The sequence below is a fragment of the Euphorbia lathyris genome, chromosome 5, assembly GCF_963576675.1.
Source record: "Euphorbia lathyris chromosome 5, ddEupLath1.1, whole genome shotgun sequence".
Lineage (NCBI taxonomy): Eukaryota > Viridiplantae > Streptophyta > Magnoliopsida > Malpighiales > Euphorbiaceae > Euphorbia > Euphorbia lathyris.
Window position 1 is genome coordinate 53645830 of NC_088914.1, and position 17785 is coordinate 53663614.

Consider the following 17785-nt stretch of genomic DNA (forward strand, 5'->3'; position numbering starts at 1 on the left):
TAGTCATGCTTTGACCATGATCCAAAGTCATCAAATTGGCCCAAATACCACCAAAGCCCATTAATACGTCATTCTTGGTCGAAGTCATGGCTTTGGCCACCTCACATCCGAAGAATTATCTTCGGGAGTTGCTTAAGGAAACATGTGGACCAATGAGCATGCTGGATAGATCCTTTGAAAATACCCATGGTGGGATTAGGAAGGAAATATGTACCTCTAAAGCGGCGCATCAACTTGAGCTATGAGTTTGAAGATGGTGACCATAAGGGGCGTGCAGATTATGAGTTCATCATAGTAGACATGGTTTTGAGTTACAACATCATAATAGGTAGACCATCTTTGTCAGAATCAAAAGCCAATGTCTTAATATGACATCTGACCTTATGAATCCTGTTAGGCGAATTCCGCAAATGTACGGTTTCGCTTGTAGTAATAAAAGTCTCGAGGTTTATAGAAAATCATTAATTTGGTTAAGTTGTTTTAATCTATCTTAGTTAATTAATCTAGACTACTCCTATGATTTATTTCCATGCATAGCCAGGATACAAGTTGATAGTAATTAAACAAAATGAATAATTATCAATATTGTCAATATTCTGTAGTCATACTAAAGAATTAATCTTAGTCAAATCTCTCGATCTAGGATTAAGAAACTTAAGTTTGATTAGATTAATAATACTAACTCCTCGACCTATCGTAGTGAATTAGGATTTTCAAACTAAGAAAACAAGTTTATATATACAGTATGATTATCATCTTATAAACTGAATCTCTTATAGATTTATAAACTGATAACTATTCCTATATTTTGCTTGTATGAATTTCCCTAGACTAGATATAAAGCAATAAAAGAATAAAAAATCGAACATAGAATAATTTGCATTTGATTGACTGATGTCTGGTATAAATGTATTGATAATGTTAGACATGAATTAAAGGTAAAGAATACAGGAAAAAGACTGTAACAAAGAACAATACAGGGGTTGTCAATCCTTTTACTTATCCTTGTAAAGTTTGTCAAGCCTCAGGGTCGTCTTCTCTTTTGTATCTTCTTCTTGCATCTTGATAAAGCTTATCTCTCAACCTCACTTCTTTCGGTGCATTGGACGTAATCTCTAAATAAGATACTTCAATATCTCAAACTAAGAGTTGTATCTTTGATTCTAAAATATATTTATATCTGTGTCTATGATAATTCGAACTTGTGAACCATTCGAACCATCCGAACCATTGTGGAAATGATGGAGGAATCTTCTTTATATAGATGAAGAAGAGTTGTGTCCCTTAGAAGACATCCCTCCATGGAGATGTGATGAACAGATGTGGCTAATGGTGAAGAGAAATGTTGATTCAGGCGAAAGGATATGCTTCCCAGATGAAAAACCATGCCTTTTTATTCAAGAAATGTTTGTCACGAACGAGACAGGAGTGTCATGTTTGTGACATGAGAAACCAATTTTGTGTAGGAAAAGTGTTTGGCACGATCACGACAGAGGTCACGATCACGACATGTACTTTTCTGATATTATCTTCTTTTGCTTCTTATTTGACCATCTTTTGCTCGTTTTATGCCGATATTCTTTAAATGTGATTTTTCATACGTGTTTAACCTGTTTCTGCTCAAATCATAAACAAACAAGTGAAATCTTTCCAAAACATTTAATAAAGTAGACTGAATGCATGAATATGAATGTGATGTATACGAAAATAGGTAAATTTTAGACATGTCAAATCCTAGTAGAGGAAAGAGAGGTAGTATTTGTGTGGGATCCATAGGAAACCCCGAGGATTTATGTAACTGACCTACAGAAGGGAGGTGGGAAGAGCAAGGAGAACCCTGAGTTCCGAGTCTGTGGGCAAGTTTGAAATTGTTACTATAATAGAGGGGAAAATTATCCAAATTGAAAAAACCTTGATGATATAGTAACTTCTCAAAAAGGAATAACTGGTATTTTGGAAAATAGAGGCATCGATGGTATAGATCTTGATATCATCACTCACAAGCTCAACATATATTCTTCCATCAAACTTGTGGTGCAAAAGAAAATAAATCAAGCTCTAGTTAGACAACAGATGGTAGAAAAGGAAGTGGTTATTGAATACAAATTTGATTTGGGAAATATGTTGCCAAAGTGGTTTACAGATGTGGTCCTCATAAAGAAACCAAACAAATCTTACCAGATGTGCATCGACTTTACAGACCTCAACAAGGTGTGCTAAAGGATGGTACCCATTACCAAACATTGATCAAACAGTAGATTCCACTACACGACATGAGTTTTACTCCTATATCAATGGCAAGTCAAAATATTATCAAATTTCCATGGACTCGATAGATGAGGAGAAGACCGCCTTCACCACCTATATGTCAACCTATTACTATCGGGTGATGCCCTTCAGCTTGAAAAATCTCGAGGTGACTTATCAAAGGCCTATAAATACCATTTTCATGGATCTGATTGGGAAAAACATAGAGGCATATGTCAATGACATGATCATTAAGAGAGAGTTTGGATGATCATCCCCAAAGACATCAAGGAGGCTTTTAAAATATTAAAGAAGTTCAAGCTCATGATCAGTCCCAAAAAAAGCACATTCAAGGTATGCTCATGAAAATCCTTGGGCTTTATGATCCCTCAAAAAGGGATTGAGGTGAATCTTGAGAAAACTCGGGCTACACCAGATGAGTCTGGATACACCACGTGGACCAGATATGCCCAGTGAAGGATAGACTCTGAATTTTTGAGGAATTATAGTGATTTTTTTGAGGAAATCAGCAATGATTCCAAGTAGTTTGTCTTTATATGCTAACTTCAATACTTGGGGACAAAAGATTGCTCTAGTGTTGGAGGTTTTGATGTTAGATAATTCAATCTATTTTTAGTCATGCTAGAGTTATGCTAAACCATTGTAATTGTGACTGTTATGTATCTTTGTTTGGCTCATTAGAATTATTTCCATGCAGGAATGTGATGGAGAAAAGATCATATTTTTTTATGATTTAGGCAAAAAAAAGACGTAGAAAAATCTGTGTAAAAGGAAGAAAAAAGCAAGAAGGACAAGGCAAATTCCACCTTTATTCCTCGTCTTATTTTGGGAAAATTTCACTACATTGAGGATAATTTGGTATTTTATGCCTATTTACTTTTAGGGTACATTTCTTCGTTTGGACTTATAAAGGCACACTTTTGCGCACTTTTAGATCATCTAAAACATTATAACTCCTCTCTCTTGTGAGAAGATACGTCGGCATAAGCTTTTAGCTTCTTATTTTATAACCATGAAAGTTTTCTCTACTTTGGATGCTTATAAGTATGAAAAAATGAAGAGTAAATAGTTCATTTACATAAAAAAAAATACGTCTAATGAGGGCAGAACTAGGTAAGATATTGAGTTTTGGGTATTAATTTCTACGTATTCTAAGATATGTGTTTCATTAACATATTGTGGCCATAATGCTTATTTATGTATTGTTTCTGCTTTGAGAAAGGATGAGCATATGTATTAGGATCTTAGGATTTTATCATTTGATAAAATGGAGATATTTATCTAAATAGTGAATAAATGTTAGATCTAGCATGAGAATGTGGATTTAAGAATTTCTTGTGTATATGGATTTGATGATTGTTAAGATGCATAGAGATATGATCTTAACGTTAAAGATTTTTCCTTTGTTCATAAAGATATGATAGGGATTTCTTAGTGAAATATCTTGCTTTATGCTTTCTTATGTATCCCTTTTATTTCTTCTTGCCTAATTAAATCTGCTTGTTCGGACTTGTTCTGTATGCCTTTTATAATTCATAGTTTAAATTCTCACCATGTAGGTGATATTTATAGTGTTTTTTTCTTATCATAGTCTTAGTCAAACTAGAAAAGCTTATTTTAATTAGGTAAATAATTCCATTTATTCCTTATTAATTATATATAAGACGTAAATAGGAATAAATTATTTACTTAAAAAAATTCTTATAAAAAATTCTTATTAGGAAGAAATATACTTAGTATTTCTACTCAGGGGGGAATCCAGTATGGGGGCACTGGGGGCAGTTGCCCCATTGACATTTGTATTTTTTTTAAAACGCATGTATTAATTTTGAAGTTTTAGAACTTTGCCCCCTTCATCAATGGAGGTTTAGGGTTTAATAGTTCTATAATTGAGGATGAAGAATAGTTTTAAATTTAATATTTTCTTTTTATTTTTTTAATTATGTTTTAAAGCAAAATGACGTCATTTTGTTTAATTAGAACTACATCGTTTTGTTTACAACAAAAATAAAAAGTAAATATTTAAATGTAAAACTAAATAGGTCCTAAAACAAACCATCGGTCTTTCATACTCTCTTTAATCTCTTTAGTTCTTCTTCCTCAATTCCTCTTTCTTCTTAAGCCTAAATTGAAATCCCTAATCCTAACTAAGATTAAATCAAAATCGGCAGGCAATCCCTCTGTAGTTGGATCATTGGTCCGACACTCCATCTCCGATCTTTGCCTCTTTACTTTGGTATTTTTTTGCTCTTACTTGAATTTTGATTTTATATTTCTACTACTATTTTACTTGAACTTGAGCTTTGCTCTCTGGTTTTCTATAATTATTATTTTTTGGATAAAAATTATTTTAGTTGTATTGTTTGCCCCCATGAGGGAGAAATCCTGGATTCGCCCCTTTTTCTACTTCCTAATTCATATTATTTATAATCCATATTATAACTAATGCATATGAATTCAATTAAATCTTCCAATTGCCATTATACAAAATTTGGCCCCTTCTATGTGTCATTGGAACCAATTTTCAATTTTACTGCTTGGCCTTTCGTTTTTAATTCTTTGTGTGTGACTCATTAGGTTCTTACCGTAACTAGCCGTATATGTTTATTGCAATTCATTTTTAATTTAGAAATGGATAAAATTAACTCTTAATTTTATCTATTAGTTTCCCTCATCACTTCAACAAACATATAATAGTATGTGTCTCATCTTAAGAAAAAAGTTCCCTACTCCTCTGGAGACATAAGAATTCAAGTTGATTTTGACATTTACTTTTCAATGCATAGTTGCAGTGTAATTCTATCGTTCATAACTATATCCATATGAATCATGATCATGGAAAATCTGAAATTACATATATGAGATATTTGTTTACTTATACATGCCGAGTTTCTCAAACTAGATATGTTGTACAAAACACATTTCAACTTTTAATATATCACCTTGCAAAGATTAAGAGCAAGTCTTTTACAAGTGTCCGGAGATATATCACTCATCATTTGAGGGTCATGAATGCTTAATTTATGATTCAATTACCTTGCGATATACTCAATCATTGCCAAAAGTAAAACATTCTCAAGTGTAAAGGAACAAAGTCAAAGTAAAACAATTCATAATCCAAGATCACAATGATAATTATTTAAGTATGAAGATTAGTTACAACTAGTGTCACCTAAGAGATCAACTAGTGGCACTAGGATTGATTATCCATATGAGATCTCATGGCGGGCCTCCAATATATATATAAACTCTTTTATATCCATCTACGTAACAATATAGATATCCATATATCTGTACAGTGGCGGATCCAGGATTTCCGAATAGGGGGGCTAATTTTAGCCCAAGGTTTAAAAAAAATCTTGCATATATAAAAAAGTAAAATCAAATTATACAAAATTTTAATTGTATTGATAAATAAATGCTAAAAATTACTTGTTACATATACTATATTACTGAAAAATGTACCTATTTTTTTACAACGGACACGCTCTCGATAGATGGCAAATCTATTCTTCGAGATCCCGAATTTTGAAAATGTTGTAAAATGGCTTCATCTTCAACACTGTTAAAAGAAATATTCTCAATGTAGCACAACAAGCAATTTGTGAGAAGTTCATCTCCCATCTGGTTGCGTAAATCCGTCTTAACAATATTAAGTGCTGAAAAACATCTTTCAACAGTAGTTGTTGAAACAGGCAAGACTAATGCCAACTCTATAAGTCGATAAACTAAACGAAAAAAGTCATGATATCGCATCTCCACCATCTTTTTTGCAAGCTCGCCAATATCATGAAGACCAAAGTATGCTTTATTTGATCTCATATCATAAAAGTAAAGACCAAGCTGATGGTCAAGCTCGGTTATATCACAACTAGAAAAATCATCTGAATATAACCTAGCAAGATGAAGTAGTCTCTCGTGATCAAACTTAGCAAATGAATCTGAAGGATCAAGACACGATATGCACAAAAGTAACTCAAAAGTTGATTCTGCAAAACGATTGTCCATTACTAAAATAATAGCATCAACAACCTAACATATGTATAATTAAAAATAATTTAGAATATAATCAAGATTAATGTCGTCAAGAAAATATAATTATATTATTAGATAACATAAAGAAAATCAAGTACCTCATTGAAGATATCAATACGATAACGGTGGAGATAAGTCTTTTGAAATCCATCAATAAGTTGTCTAACACGACATTGAATGGGATCTTCCATATTAGGCACAGGTATCTCTCGTGCTTGACAAAATTCAGTGACTTCTTTTAACAACTTCGTCCAACCATCTTCCCTAAATGCCCGCAAGCCATTTTTCACCATTTGAATCATACGCATAGCACTAACTATGTCTTGATTCTTAACTTGTAAGAAGTGGGATTAGTCCATTTGTAAGCCCCAATAGAAATCCCATCAACTTTCCAAGCAACACAAATTCAAAATTCCACATTTTCTTCGCCAAACTATCAGCAGTACCTCGACTTTGTTTATCACTACCATCATTTGATACTGCTGAAACCACTTCTATCACCGAATCCCACATGTCAAAAAGATGATATTTCTGGTTCAACACGAACTCTTTTATCACTTTCTTGCTCAACCGGATTACTACCCGAGGATGATTCATTTGGATTTCTCTTTAATCTGATAACAAATTTGTCCATCTTTTTGTAGTTCTACATTAAACAAAAAAAAACATGGCACAAATCAAAATCACTAAAGTAAATCCTCAAATCAAAATCACTAAATTAAAGAATCTAAATTAATTCTACAAATTAAAAACACTAAATCAATAATCCAAAATTAAAACCCCTAAATAAAAGTAAAGTAACCTAAAGTAACCCAAAATCAAAACCCCTAAATTAAAGAAGAGCCTAAAATTAATTCCATAAACTAAAAACCATAAACTAAAATTCCTAAATCAAAACCCTTAAATTAAAGTAAAGTAACCTAAATGAACAAGTTTAGATCACTAAATTAATTCAACAAATTATAAATTAAAAGCCCTAAATTAAAAACCCTAAATGAAAATAAATCTAATTTCATGGAAGAAATTACATACCTATTATGGTGATGGAGGCTAGTCGGAGTAATTAGAAGAAGGAAGTGGAGGAAAATGAAAAGAAAAGGGCCAACAAGAAATTTGGGGAGGAGAGCAGCATCTTCTTTGTAAGAAGAAGCTGATGTCAAAATGCAAAGTGGCTTTAAAGCCACTTTGCATAGGGATTGGGGATTCCCCCCCCCCCCCTTCCCTGTTTTTTTTTTATTTGGCCCACCCAAAACGACGTCGTTTTGGGTTGGGGCCAAATTAAAAACATAAAAGAGATCGGGGACCTTCCGATCTCTTCTATTTTTTTTAATTTGGCCTCAACCCAAAACGATGTCGTTTTGGGAGGGCCAAATTAATAAAAAAAAACCCAACCCAAGTGGGCTGGGCTGTATCTTCGATTCATCTCCTTCTCCACAAAGAAGGAGATGTAGGGCGGTGCCCTAAATCCCTGATGCTGCATCAGGGAGGGCGGTAGCTGGGGGAGCTAATATTTAGCCCTCCCTAATTATTCCATGGCAGCCCCCCTAGTGTCGGGCTGCCTCCGCCTCTATATCTGTAGCTTGTGAGATCAGTTGCCTATTCAAGAATAAGAAATATGCTTCATGCAAGTCTCACGGTATTATAATAGTCTTATTATATAATACATCAACTTGGGATGTTTAAGAATATATCATTTTATTATTATAAAGTTTTGTCTCATTTCATCTCATATGAATACTTTATATAATGATTATAATCTATGGACCTTTCATCTATTGCTTAATTAGATAAACGATTATAATCTATGGACCTTTATACAATCCAATTATAATAAATCAAAACAAATATAATAAATGAATACTTCATTAAACAAAGTATCCTAAAATTGATTTTTTTTTATAGTAAAAACAGGTTGACCAAGCCAAGACAAACTAAGGGCAAAGACCCAAGGCAAGGAAAGAACAAGGACATGTGCACTAACATATATCTTATCTTGATATACAGTTTGTTCTTAAACTTCACGTTCTTCACGATGCCTTACTTTTCTACTGTATCTTCATATATTCCATATTCTTTAAACTTAATATTCTCAATAAAGCCTTATATCATATCTTGATATAAAATTTGTTCTTAAATTCTATGTTGTTCATGAAGCTTTATCTTTCTACCATATTTTGATACACGAGTTGTTCTTAAACTTCATGTTCTTTATAAAGCCTTATGTTTCTACCCTATCTTCATATACTATTATTCTTGTAAACTTCATATTATCTATGAATCCTTATCTATCTAATGTATCTTGATATATGGTTTGTTCTTATCCTTCATGTTCTCTGCCTAATTATTGGAAAGTTTGTAATACCATTAAGAATATGGAATTTATGGATTTTTTTCACCAGCTCTTTAACGTCTCATTACACATCTAGCAAAAAATATCATGTAATCATGGCTTTCCAAACTAGTGTATGTGATCCCTCATTAGATTCAAAAATCCATTCGTGTAGCTCTTTGTGTATGTAGTCACCCTCCTCAAGCATAACACACTTTAGCTAGGATCTTCTGTCAGGTTATCCACCTAAGATGATAATCTAGTTGCTTTTATTATGATTTAGTCTGCTTCTACTGGATCTTTGGGAAAGGTTATACCAATTATGTATTCTTGGATAGATGTTGTCCAATCTTCCTCTTTTTTTTTTTTATGATGTTAATGCCTCTTTTTTCTCTATTCTAGATGGAGCTCTGAATCTCGAATGGGCATGCCAAGTGTCCCCGTCCACCTTTAATGGCTTATGCTTTGGCTAATCTATCTGCTTTAACATGCTCTTCTCTAGTAATGTTTTTGATTTTCTAACCAGTGCCCTTCTCTTCGAGTTTTGTTAACATCTTTTTCACTTATTTGAGATAATGAACCATGGAGGCTTATTTTGCTATATAGTTGTTATTTATCTTGTTTACAATCAGCCTAGAGTCACTGAAGATATGTACCCTATTTATATGGTTTACAATCAGCCTTGAGGATTTATGTTCCTTAAATGACTTCATATTTGACCGCATCGTTCTGTTGGGGAAACCTAACTTCATGGCATATGAAATTGAACCAAATATGGGAATAGCTATCTTTTAGGAATAGCTATTCTATTTTCCCTTTATTCTGCGAACCAAACAAGCTCTCACTACAAGAAAAATCAGTATCACCGACAGATTTGACCGACCCAATTTATTGTGTTGGAAATACCGACTGATTACCGACTGATAAGAGTTGTTGAAATTACCTACTCATTAACCTACACATACCCAAAACTTGTCGGTGATGTTGGGTGAAAATTTTCCACAATATATCACCTACACATCATTTTTATTCACCGATGGAGATTGGGTCGATGAATAAAATAAAAAAGAAATACAATTTTATTTATTTTGTTAAATCTAAAAATATGGATATTTTTTTTTTCGTGAAAATTTTGAGCGCCACAATTTCCCCCCACCACTTTCTCTTTTTCATAGATGTCCTGCACCTAAATTGCTATTTCCCTCTTTTTTTCTCTTTCTTCATGGCTTTCAACCCTCTCCACGAAAATCAATACTTCCGTTCACGTTTTTTTAGTTGAGGTTGTCTTTCTTCTCCATTGGATCTTTCACCTCCATGGATCTGACGTTGCTGGAGGTAGATCTATTTGTCTTCAAGGTTTGTTCTCCTATAATTACCTAGATTTAGGGTTTTCGATCTAGCTTTCTGAAACTCCAAAATTTATTATAAGAAATTGGTTTTCATATATTATTAATTGGATTTCACATTTTTCTTTCTCGCTTCAGGTAGTTGAAAGCTTACAAATTTAAGCTAGGTCATCCTCAGGTACTTTCTCTATTACGGTTTCTTTTTATAAATCTTAGTTATGATTCCTTCTCATTGTTTCTTCGTTTTTTAATTCTTTTTAACAGTGTTTCCGTTCTTCAGGGAAACAGTAATTTAGGTCGTTTGTTTCAACATTTGCAGTAAGCAGGCTAAGCGAGGAAAGCACTAGATAAGAGTGTCCTTGGGGAAGAAATTGAGGAAGATGAGATGCTAATGGCAGTGAGAATTTCTGTTGATGCTTATCAGATTTTCCTGAAAGTAAAACTTCTTGTGAGATTGTTTCATTTTTGTTTTTTCATGTGGTATTACATTAATGCTAAACAAAGACAACAACTACCAGAAACACATAAATGCATCTAATACCCTTAATTAATGGCTGCATATCAGGGTTGATTAAGTTGTTGACTACAACCACATGGTAATATATTTTAAAATTGGTTTGAAGATATGCAAAGGTAGCAAGCAATTGGTTTACTTTGTTCGTATTGTTTCAGGTAGATTATGAATCAAAAGTACTGGAATGTAGCAATTTCTTGATCTACTTATCTTGATGCTAGCTAGCCGGTATTATGGAATTTGGTTTGTGACTGTATGCATCTTCCTAGTCTATATGATTGTAATAGGAAGGCAAAACCAGAATGTTACTGTAGTGAGTTAAGAATGTTCTGTTGATTGTAAAGCTAGGGAAGAGCAGGTGCGTTGAGAATAGATTTTTCAATTTCCCATAAAAGTTCAGTTTATAACTAAAAGAATGCTTATATTTTTTTTAAATGTTTGTGTTTGCTGTTGATGCATCTGAATACATTTGTAATTTTTTTTAAATGATTTATATCATGTTATTAGCAAGATAAACAATATGACTACCATCATTTTCATGTCTAGATGGAAATTTGTGCTCATATCATTAGTTATTGTTGCAACGCAGTCTTGTTAACTTAGGTTTTACTTCCTCATATATTGAATTTATATCCTTCAACTGAGTTAAAGTTATTTACATCTTAGTTGTCAATTTATCTCCAAAATGATGGTTTTCTGTCTTCAGCGTTTCCTGCAATTTTCTATTGGCAGCCTAACTTCAGAAGTGAGAGTGAGTTGGAATATACAAAATTGACAACTCCAATGCAAGAGAGCAAGAAATTGAGCAAGCAGTGAGTGGTTTAACTATTGATTGTTGATGATGTTTAAACTCTATTGGATTACTGACTCAATGATGATTATCTTGCTTAGTGGACTTTTAAAATTGTGGTCATTATTAGTATACGGGCATTTAGTGACTTATCGGAGTGCGAGATGGGTTTGAGAGTGTTCACGGAGGGTATGGTTTTGGAGATAAGAATGAAGCAGGAAATGATATTTTGGAATTCGCATCAGCCTATGACTTGAGTATCATGAACACATGGTTTATGAAGAGAACATCCCACTTAGTGACTTATCGGAGTGGCGGTAATGCGAGCCAAATTGACTTCTTCTTAGTAAGGAGTGCTTGGAGAAAGAGTTATATTGATTGTAAGGTGATCCTGGTGAGAGTACGACAACCCAACATAGAGTAGTGGTGCTAGATTTTCGAAGTAGGAAATGTATAAGAAAACAAACACCTCAAGTAGAGACTAAGATTAAGTGGTGGAAATTGCAAGGGGAGAATCAACAAAAATTTGTGGATGAGATGACCAAAAAAGATATTTGGACTTGCAATATGGATTCAGATATAGATTCGATATGGAATAAGATGGAGCAGAGTGTAAGGGAAGTAGCGAAGGAAGTTCTAGGAGAATCTAAAGGTAGCATGCCACTGGGTAAGGACACATCTTGGTGGACAAAAGAAGTACGACAAGCAGTAAAGAGTAAGAGAGAATCCTATAAACTATTGGGGAAATGTAGGAGTGACGAGAACTACGAAAAATACAAAGAGGCTAAAAGGGAAGTAAAGAAGGTCATACGAGATGCTAGAGCAAAGGTGAATCGGGATCTGTATACAAGATTGGATACGAAAGAAGGGGAAAGAGACATATATAGAATTGCTCGGATGAGAGATAGGAAGACGCGAGATCTCGGAAAAGTTAAATGTGTGAAGGATGTGGACCAGAAAGTCCTAGTTGGAGATAAGGATATCAAGGAACGATGGAGGTCCTATTTTGATGACTTATTTAATGGAGATCGCCAACAAGATGTTGGAGATATAAGTATCCATCACGATATGAACGAATGCCTGCGGAGAATTCAAAAGGGTGAAGTCAAAATGGCATTAAGTAAGATGAAGTTGAAGAAAGCAGTAGGACCTGATGGCATCCCTATTGAGATTTGGAGATGTTTGGGAGAAAGAGGAATCGAATGGTTGACGACGTTCTTCAACAAAATTTGGAGAAACAATAAGATGCCATCAGAATGGAGGAAAAGTACCTTAATCCCTTTGTATAAGAACAAAGGCGATGTCCAAGATTGTGCCAACTATCGGGGAATCAAATTAATGAGTCACACTATGAAACTTTGGGAGCGAGTGATCGAACAAAGGCTAAGGAGGACGGTGAAGATCTCGGAAAACCAGTTTGGCTTTATGCCGGGAAGATCAACTATGGAAGCCATCCATCTAATGAGACAATTAATGGAGCACTATCGAAATAAGAAGAAAGACTTGCATATGGTTTTCATTGACTTGGAGAAAGCATATGATAAGGTACCAAGGGAAGTACTTTGGTGGGCCTTGATAAGGAAAGGCATTTCGCGGAAATATATTGACATCATAAAAGACATGTATGAGGGAGTATGCACGAGTGTACGTACTAGTGTTGGGAAGACTGAAGAGTTTCCTATTACGATTGGAGTGCATCAAGGTTCCGCACTAAGCCCATTTCTTTTTGCCATCGTTATGGATGAACTAACAAGTTCACTTCAAGATGGTATACCATGGTGCATGCTGTTTGCAGATGATATCGTGTTGGTTGATGAGACGAAAGAAGGAGTGGAGAGGAAGTTGGAACTATGGAGACAAACTTTAGAATCTAGAGGCTTTAAGTTGAGTCGAAGTAAGACAGAATATTCGGAGTGTAAGTTTAGCGGCCGTAGGAGTAGGGAGGCAGGGACAATCACCCTAGATGGGAGAGTTGTTCAGGCCTCGGATTGCTTCCGGTATTTAGGATCTATTATCCAAACGGATGGAGAAGTAGATGGAGATGTTGCTCATATGATTAAAGCTGGTTGGTCGAAGTGGAAGAGTGCTACGGGTTTCCTCAACCCTCTCTTCCAGATCCTCCCGTGATCCCAGCATGCCTAATAGATTGAAGGGAAAATTCTACCGGACGGCAATTAGACCAGCATTGTTATATGGTACGGAGTGTTGGACAGTGAAACACTGCCACATCCATAAGATGTCGGTGGCGGAGATGCGTATGTTGAGATGGATGTGTGGTCATACGAGAAAGGACCGGGTGCGTAATGAAATAATTAGGACAAAAGTAAGGGTCACATCTATTGAGAATAAAATGAGAGAAAACCGACTAAGGTGGTTTGGCCATGTGAGACGTAGAGCGCTTGATGCGCCGGTTAGGAGAACCGAAGAGTGGCAAAGGGATGTAGTGGTGAGGGGTAGGGGAAGACCTAAGCAAACTTGGAGGAGGGTGATCGAGAGTGATATGAGTTTACTGGGAATTGAGGAAAATATGGTAGTGGATAGGACGGATTGGAGGGAGCGAATCTGTGTCGCTGACACGACTTGACTTTCACGGTTTTATATGATGGTTCATGTTAGCCGATCCCGAATCATTTCGGGACTAAGGCTTTGTTGTTGTTGTATTAGTATACGGGCATTCTCACTTGTAAAATCCAGAACATAGGAGCTGAAGAAGAGGGCATGAGGCTTTAATCTGAAGGTACTTAACTCTGTCATCCATGTTATATACTGATGTTTCTAAAAATTAATAGGGATTGGTAATGAGATTAAAATTTAAAATCGTTCAAAAAAAAATTCTTCAGTTTTTACAAAGATAGGGTCAAGAAATAAGGTCACTCGGTCTCTGCTTGTGTTGCGGACACTACTTTTTAGTCGCATTTAAGCGCTTCGTGTCTGTTGTCAAGTTAATATTCAATATGCACTTGATTAATATGCAGGTTAATATTCGTTGACCTTGGTCGAGTACCGGATCCTTGTGAGCTTTCTTTTCCCACATCTATTGAAAACATTTTTTCTTGGTAATTATGATATAATATGGAGTTAATAATCCTTATCGTGATTCCCTATTAGGATACAAAATCTTTAACCTGACTATATCAGTCAATTGGGCACCCTTGGATTTGGAGTTGAAGCCCTTCACTACTAATTAAATAATAATTTTAGTATGAGTATTCATAGGAAATGGTTTGGAAGAGAAATAAAAAGCAGTAAATGTTTTTTTTTTTTTTGGTAGAAACAGGAAAAGAAAACAAACAAAGAACAACTAGCTCGGGACCAGCCTAGGAAGTCTGACCCCAATCCTATCTTCTGCCAGAAGAGAATAGAGGTAGATGGGGGGATCAGAAAGGGTAGAAACACCTAACAACCCCTCATGACCAGCAGCCGTCAAGCGATCTGCTACCCGGTTCAGCAGTAAAAGTTTATTGATTTGGATATTTGTCCATAATTATTGCATGTTGTTATTATGCGAGGAACAGTATAAACCATATATATATGGTGTAGTCAGTATGCATTCTGAAATGTGGATAAAATTATCTTACCAATATGCAATAGGCTAAATGAGGTGATTAAGTCAAGTTACTTCAAATGTATATATATTCAAACTGGTAGATTTGAGGTGATTAAATATGATTTTCTATTCCTCAAAAAGATAATTTATCTTGTATTCTTCTTGAAATAAACATTTTACTTTGTGTTTTTAGCATGAACCTTGCAATTAAATTAGGAAGGCTTCTTCTACTACTGATTATGGTAATTTTATTTGCTTTGCCTTTTTGTTGTACAAAATCTTATTAACTTAAAGCAACTAACAGGAATCAAGGTAGAAGGAATCTTGTGACAAGCTGCAGCTGTTGATTATGTTGAGCATCGAATTCGAGAATTTGAACATGGTTTGTTTATCAAATTTGTTTTTTACTTGATTTTATCACTAGTTTTGTTAATTGTCAAAATGCTAATCATTTATCTTTTTTATTGAATTTCACGTGTTAAACCAATTTAAAGATTAATGTGAGGACATAAAAGGACCAATTGATTATATTTTATGTGATTTTACTTTTGATAATTAAGAGATAGTTTCGTGTCAGTAATTATTATTATTTAAACTCCACTTTATGCTACTGTATTCAATATTATTAGTATTTTTTATTATGTTTTTTTCTCCTTTAGTTTGTCTAATGTTTGAATGCTCAGAGCACTGTAAATACTGTTGAAACACCTTTCCACAAGATTTTGATTTGACAAAATCATCCATGATTAAGAGGCAATGAAACTTAGATGCTTTGATTTAATTGTACTAATATGTTTGTTAAATATTGAGTGCAAAAATATATAAAGTAAAGACATGACAAAAGTCAGCATAAACGAAGCTGAGTAGAACGGAACTCAGCATGACAGAATAGAAGCTGAGTGGAGTTAAAATTCAGAAGCAAAACAAAGCTGACTAAAGTTGAAGACTTCTTCAGGAAGCGGTTAAACAGAACGGAGCTGACCTTGAAGGAACTCAGTATGAACGTTGAACATTCGAAAAGAACAAACGAAGCTGAGTAACAGTCAGGACAGCATGAAGGATCCGTTCACTAAAAGACAAAATCTGCCAACCTTCTGCACCAATAATTGGAATCTCGAAGACACCTAAAAGACTAATTCCAAGAGTCATGGGACGTTGGATTATTGGAAATAGACAACTGGCACAAACAGACAAACCAGACGTTAAAAGACAAATCTGACGCCTGAAGAAAACAGAGAAAGGGAATGGAGGTGCAGTCTGAAGCTTTCCAGAAATTGTTCCCCAAAAGAGCCGTTTTGATGTTAACGGTTAGGACATTTCAAAACGATCAAATCTACAAATTTCCTTCTATAAAAGGACAATCGAAAAACTTGGACATACACTGAAGCAGAAAAAAAAGAAAAATACAAGAGAGAAAGTTTCAAAAGCACTCAAATACAAAAAGAATCTTACACCGACTTTTCTATTTTATGTGTAAATGCTAGATTGATTTGTAATCATCTCAAGTGTTCTTTAGTTCAAAAAGAACAAGTCTGTGATCAATAGGAATATTGAGAGTGAAAAGCCGAGTGCTTGGCTGTAAGCATTTCTGTAGTAGAGAAATCTAGGTGCTAGGTTGTAGCACTTAGTAGGAGTTGAGTAGACGAATAGAGGAAGGTACTCTTGCATATTCAACTGCCTTGTAATTGGTTTGTGCTCTACCTTTAAAGAGCTCAGTATTGGATTCAAAAAGCCCGGAGGACTCTGGGGACTGGACGTAGGCAGAGAGGCCGAACCAGGATAAGTGATACTGAGTAATCTCTAAACTCTCTCTTATAATTGCATGTGTTGTTTGCTTTATTTACTCAGCATATAAATTGCCTAAGCTGATCTTGAGTAAATAAGTGGTGCTGAGTTAGAAGCTGACCTTCAAGAGTGTCAATTCCTAACTCTCAAGAACACAACTTTGGTCAACATCTGACTAAAGTTGTCCTGAGATATATCTCACCAAGCTGACAAAAGGCTAAGTTAATAAACTCTCAAAATAACATCCAGTCAGCTTAATTAAAACGCGAAAAAGTTATATTAGTTCCTAACCCCCCCTTGGAACTAATTACCAGGGACCAACAAGTGGTATCAGAGCCTAAGCTCACTACTCAAAGATTTAACAATCTTGAGCTGATCCCTAAAAATGGGTGAGAATAGCACTCGTTTCCTTCCTGAAAACCAAACAACGCAGATACTCCCTGAGGGGTTATCGATCACTAGACCTCCCTTATTCTTTGGATCAAACTATACTTTCTGGAAGAATAGGATGAAGAACTTTATACAAGCCACAAACATGAGTGCATGGCTTGCAATTGTTCAAGGTCCACATGTGCCATACAAAACTGTTAACAATGAGAAAATTGTTAAAAGTGAGGCTGAGTGGACAGAGGATGACCTCAGAAAATTACAAAATAATGCTTCGGCTATAAACATGCTTCACTGTGCGTTAGATGCTGCAGAATACAATAAGATTTCAGGTTATGAGTCAGCACAGGAGATTTGGAAGAAGCTTGAAGTAACCTATGAAGGCACAAGCAAAGTTAAGGAGTCTAAAGTCAATCAACATATGAGACTCTACGAGCTGTTTGAGATGAAGGAGAATGAAGACATCTCAGAGATGAACGCAAGGTTCACAAACATTATAAATGAGCTAAAAAGGCTTGGAAAGAACTTCACTGAAGAAGAACAGGTGAAGAAAGTTCTGAGAAGTCTGCCCAAGAGCTGGCAAGCAAAGAAAACAGTCGTAGAAGAAGCCCAAGACTTGACTACCTACAAATATGATGAACTGATCGGTTCCCTGCTGACCCATGAAATCTCTATGAAAAACTTTGAAGCCAAAGAGAAAGAAAAATCAGAAGATAAGAAACAAAAATCCCTTGTCATGAAAGCTGACTCAACTGAAGCGGAGTCAACTGATGATGAGGAACTG

General features: G+C 35.0%; 1 long non-coding RNA gene across 6 annotated transcripts; it reads left to right on the forward strand.

Annotated features, from left to right (window-relative positions):
- The first annotated feature begins 9770 nt into the window (after positions 1 to 9770).
- On the forward strand, positions 9771 to 16567 carry LOC136229488 (uncharacterized). Of its 6 annotated transcripts, none has more exons than XR_010689130.1 (5): positions 9771 to 9988; positions 10117 to 10156; positions 10298 to 10850; positions 11225 to 11304; positions 15134 to 16567. It is a non-coding gene; the product is annotated as an uncharacterized lncRNA (long non-coding RNA). The 6 variants fall into 6 exon arrangements; XR_010689132.1 differs by lacking the exon at positions 15134 to 16567 and adding an exon at positions 14554 to 15125; XR_010689131.1 differs by lacking the exon at positions 11225 to 11304.
- Positions 16568 to 17785: the final 1218 nt, after the last annotated feature.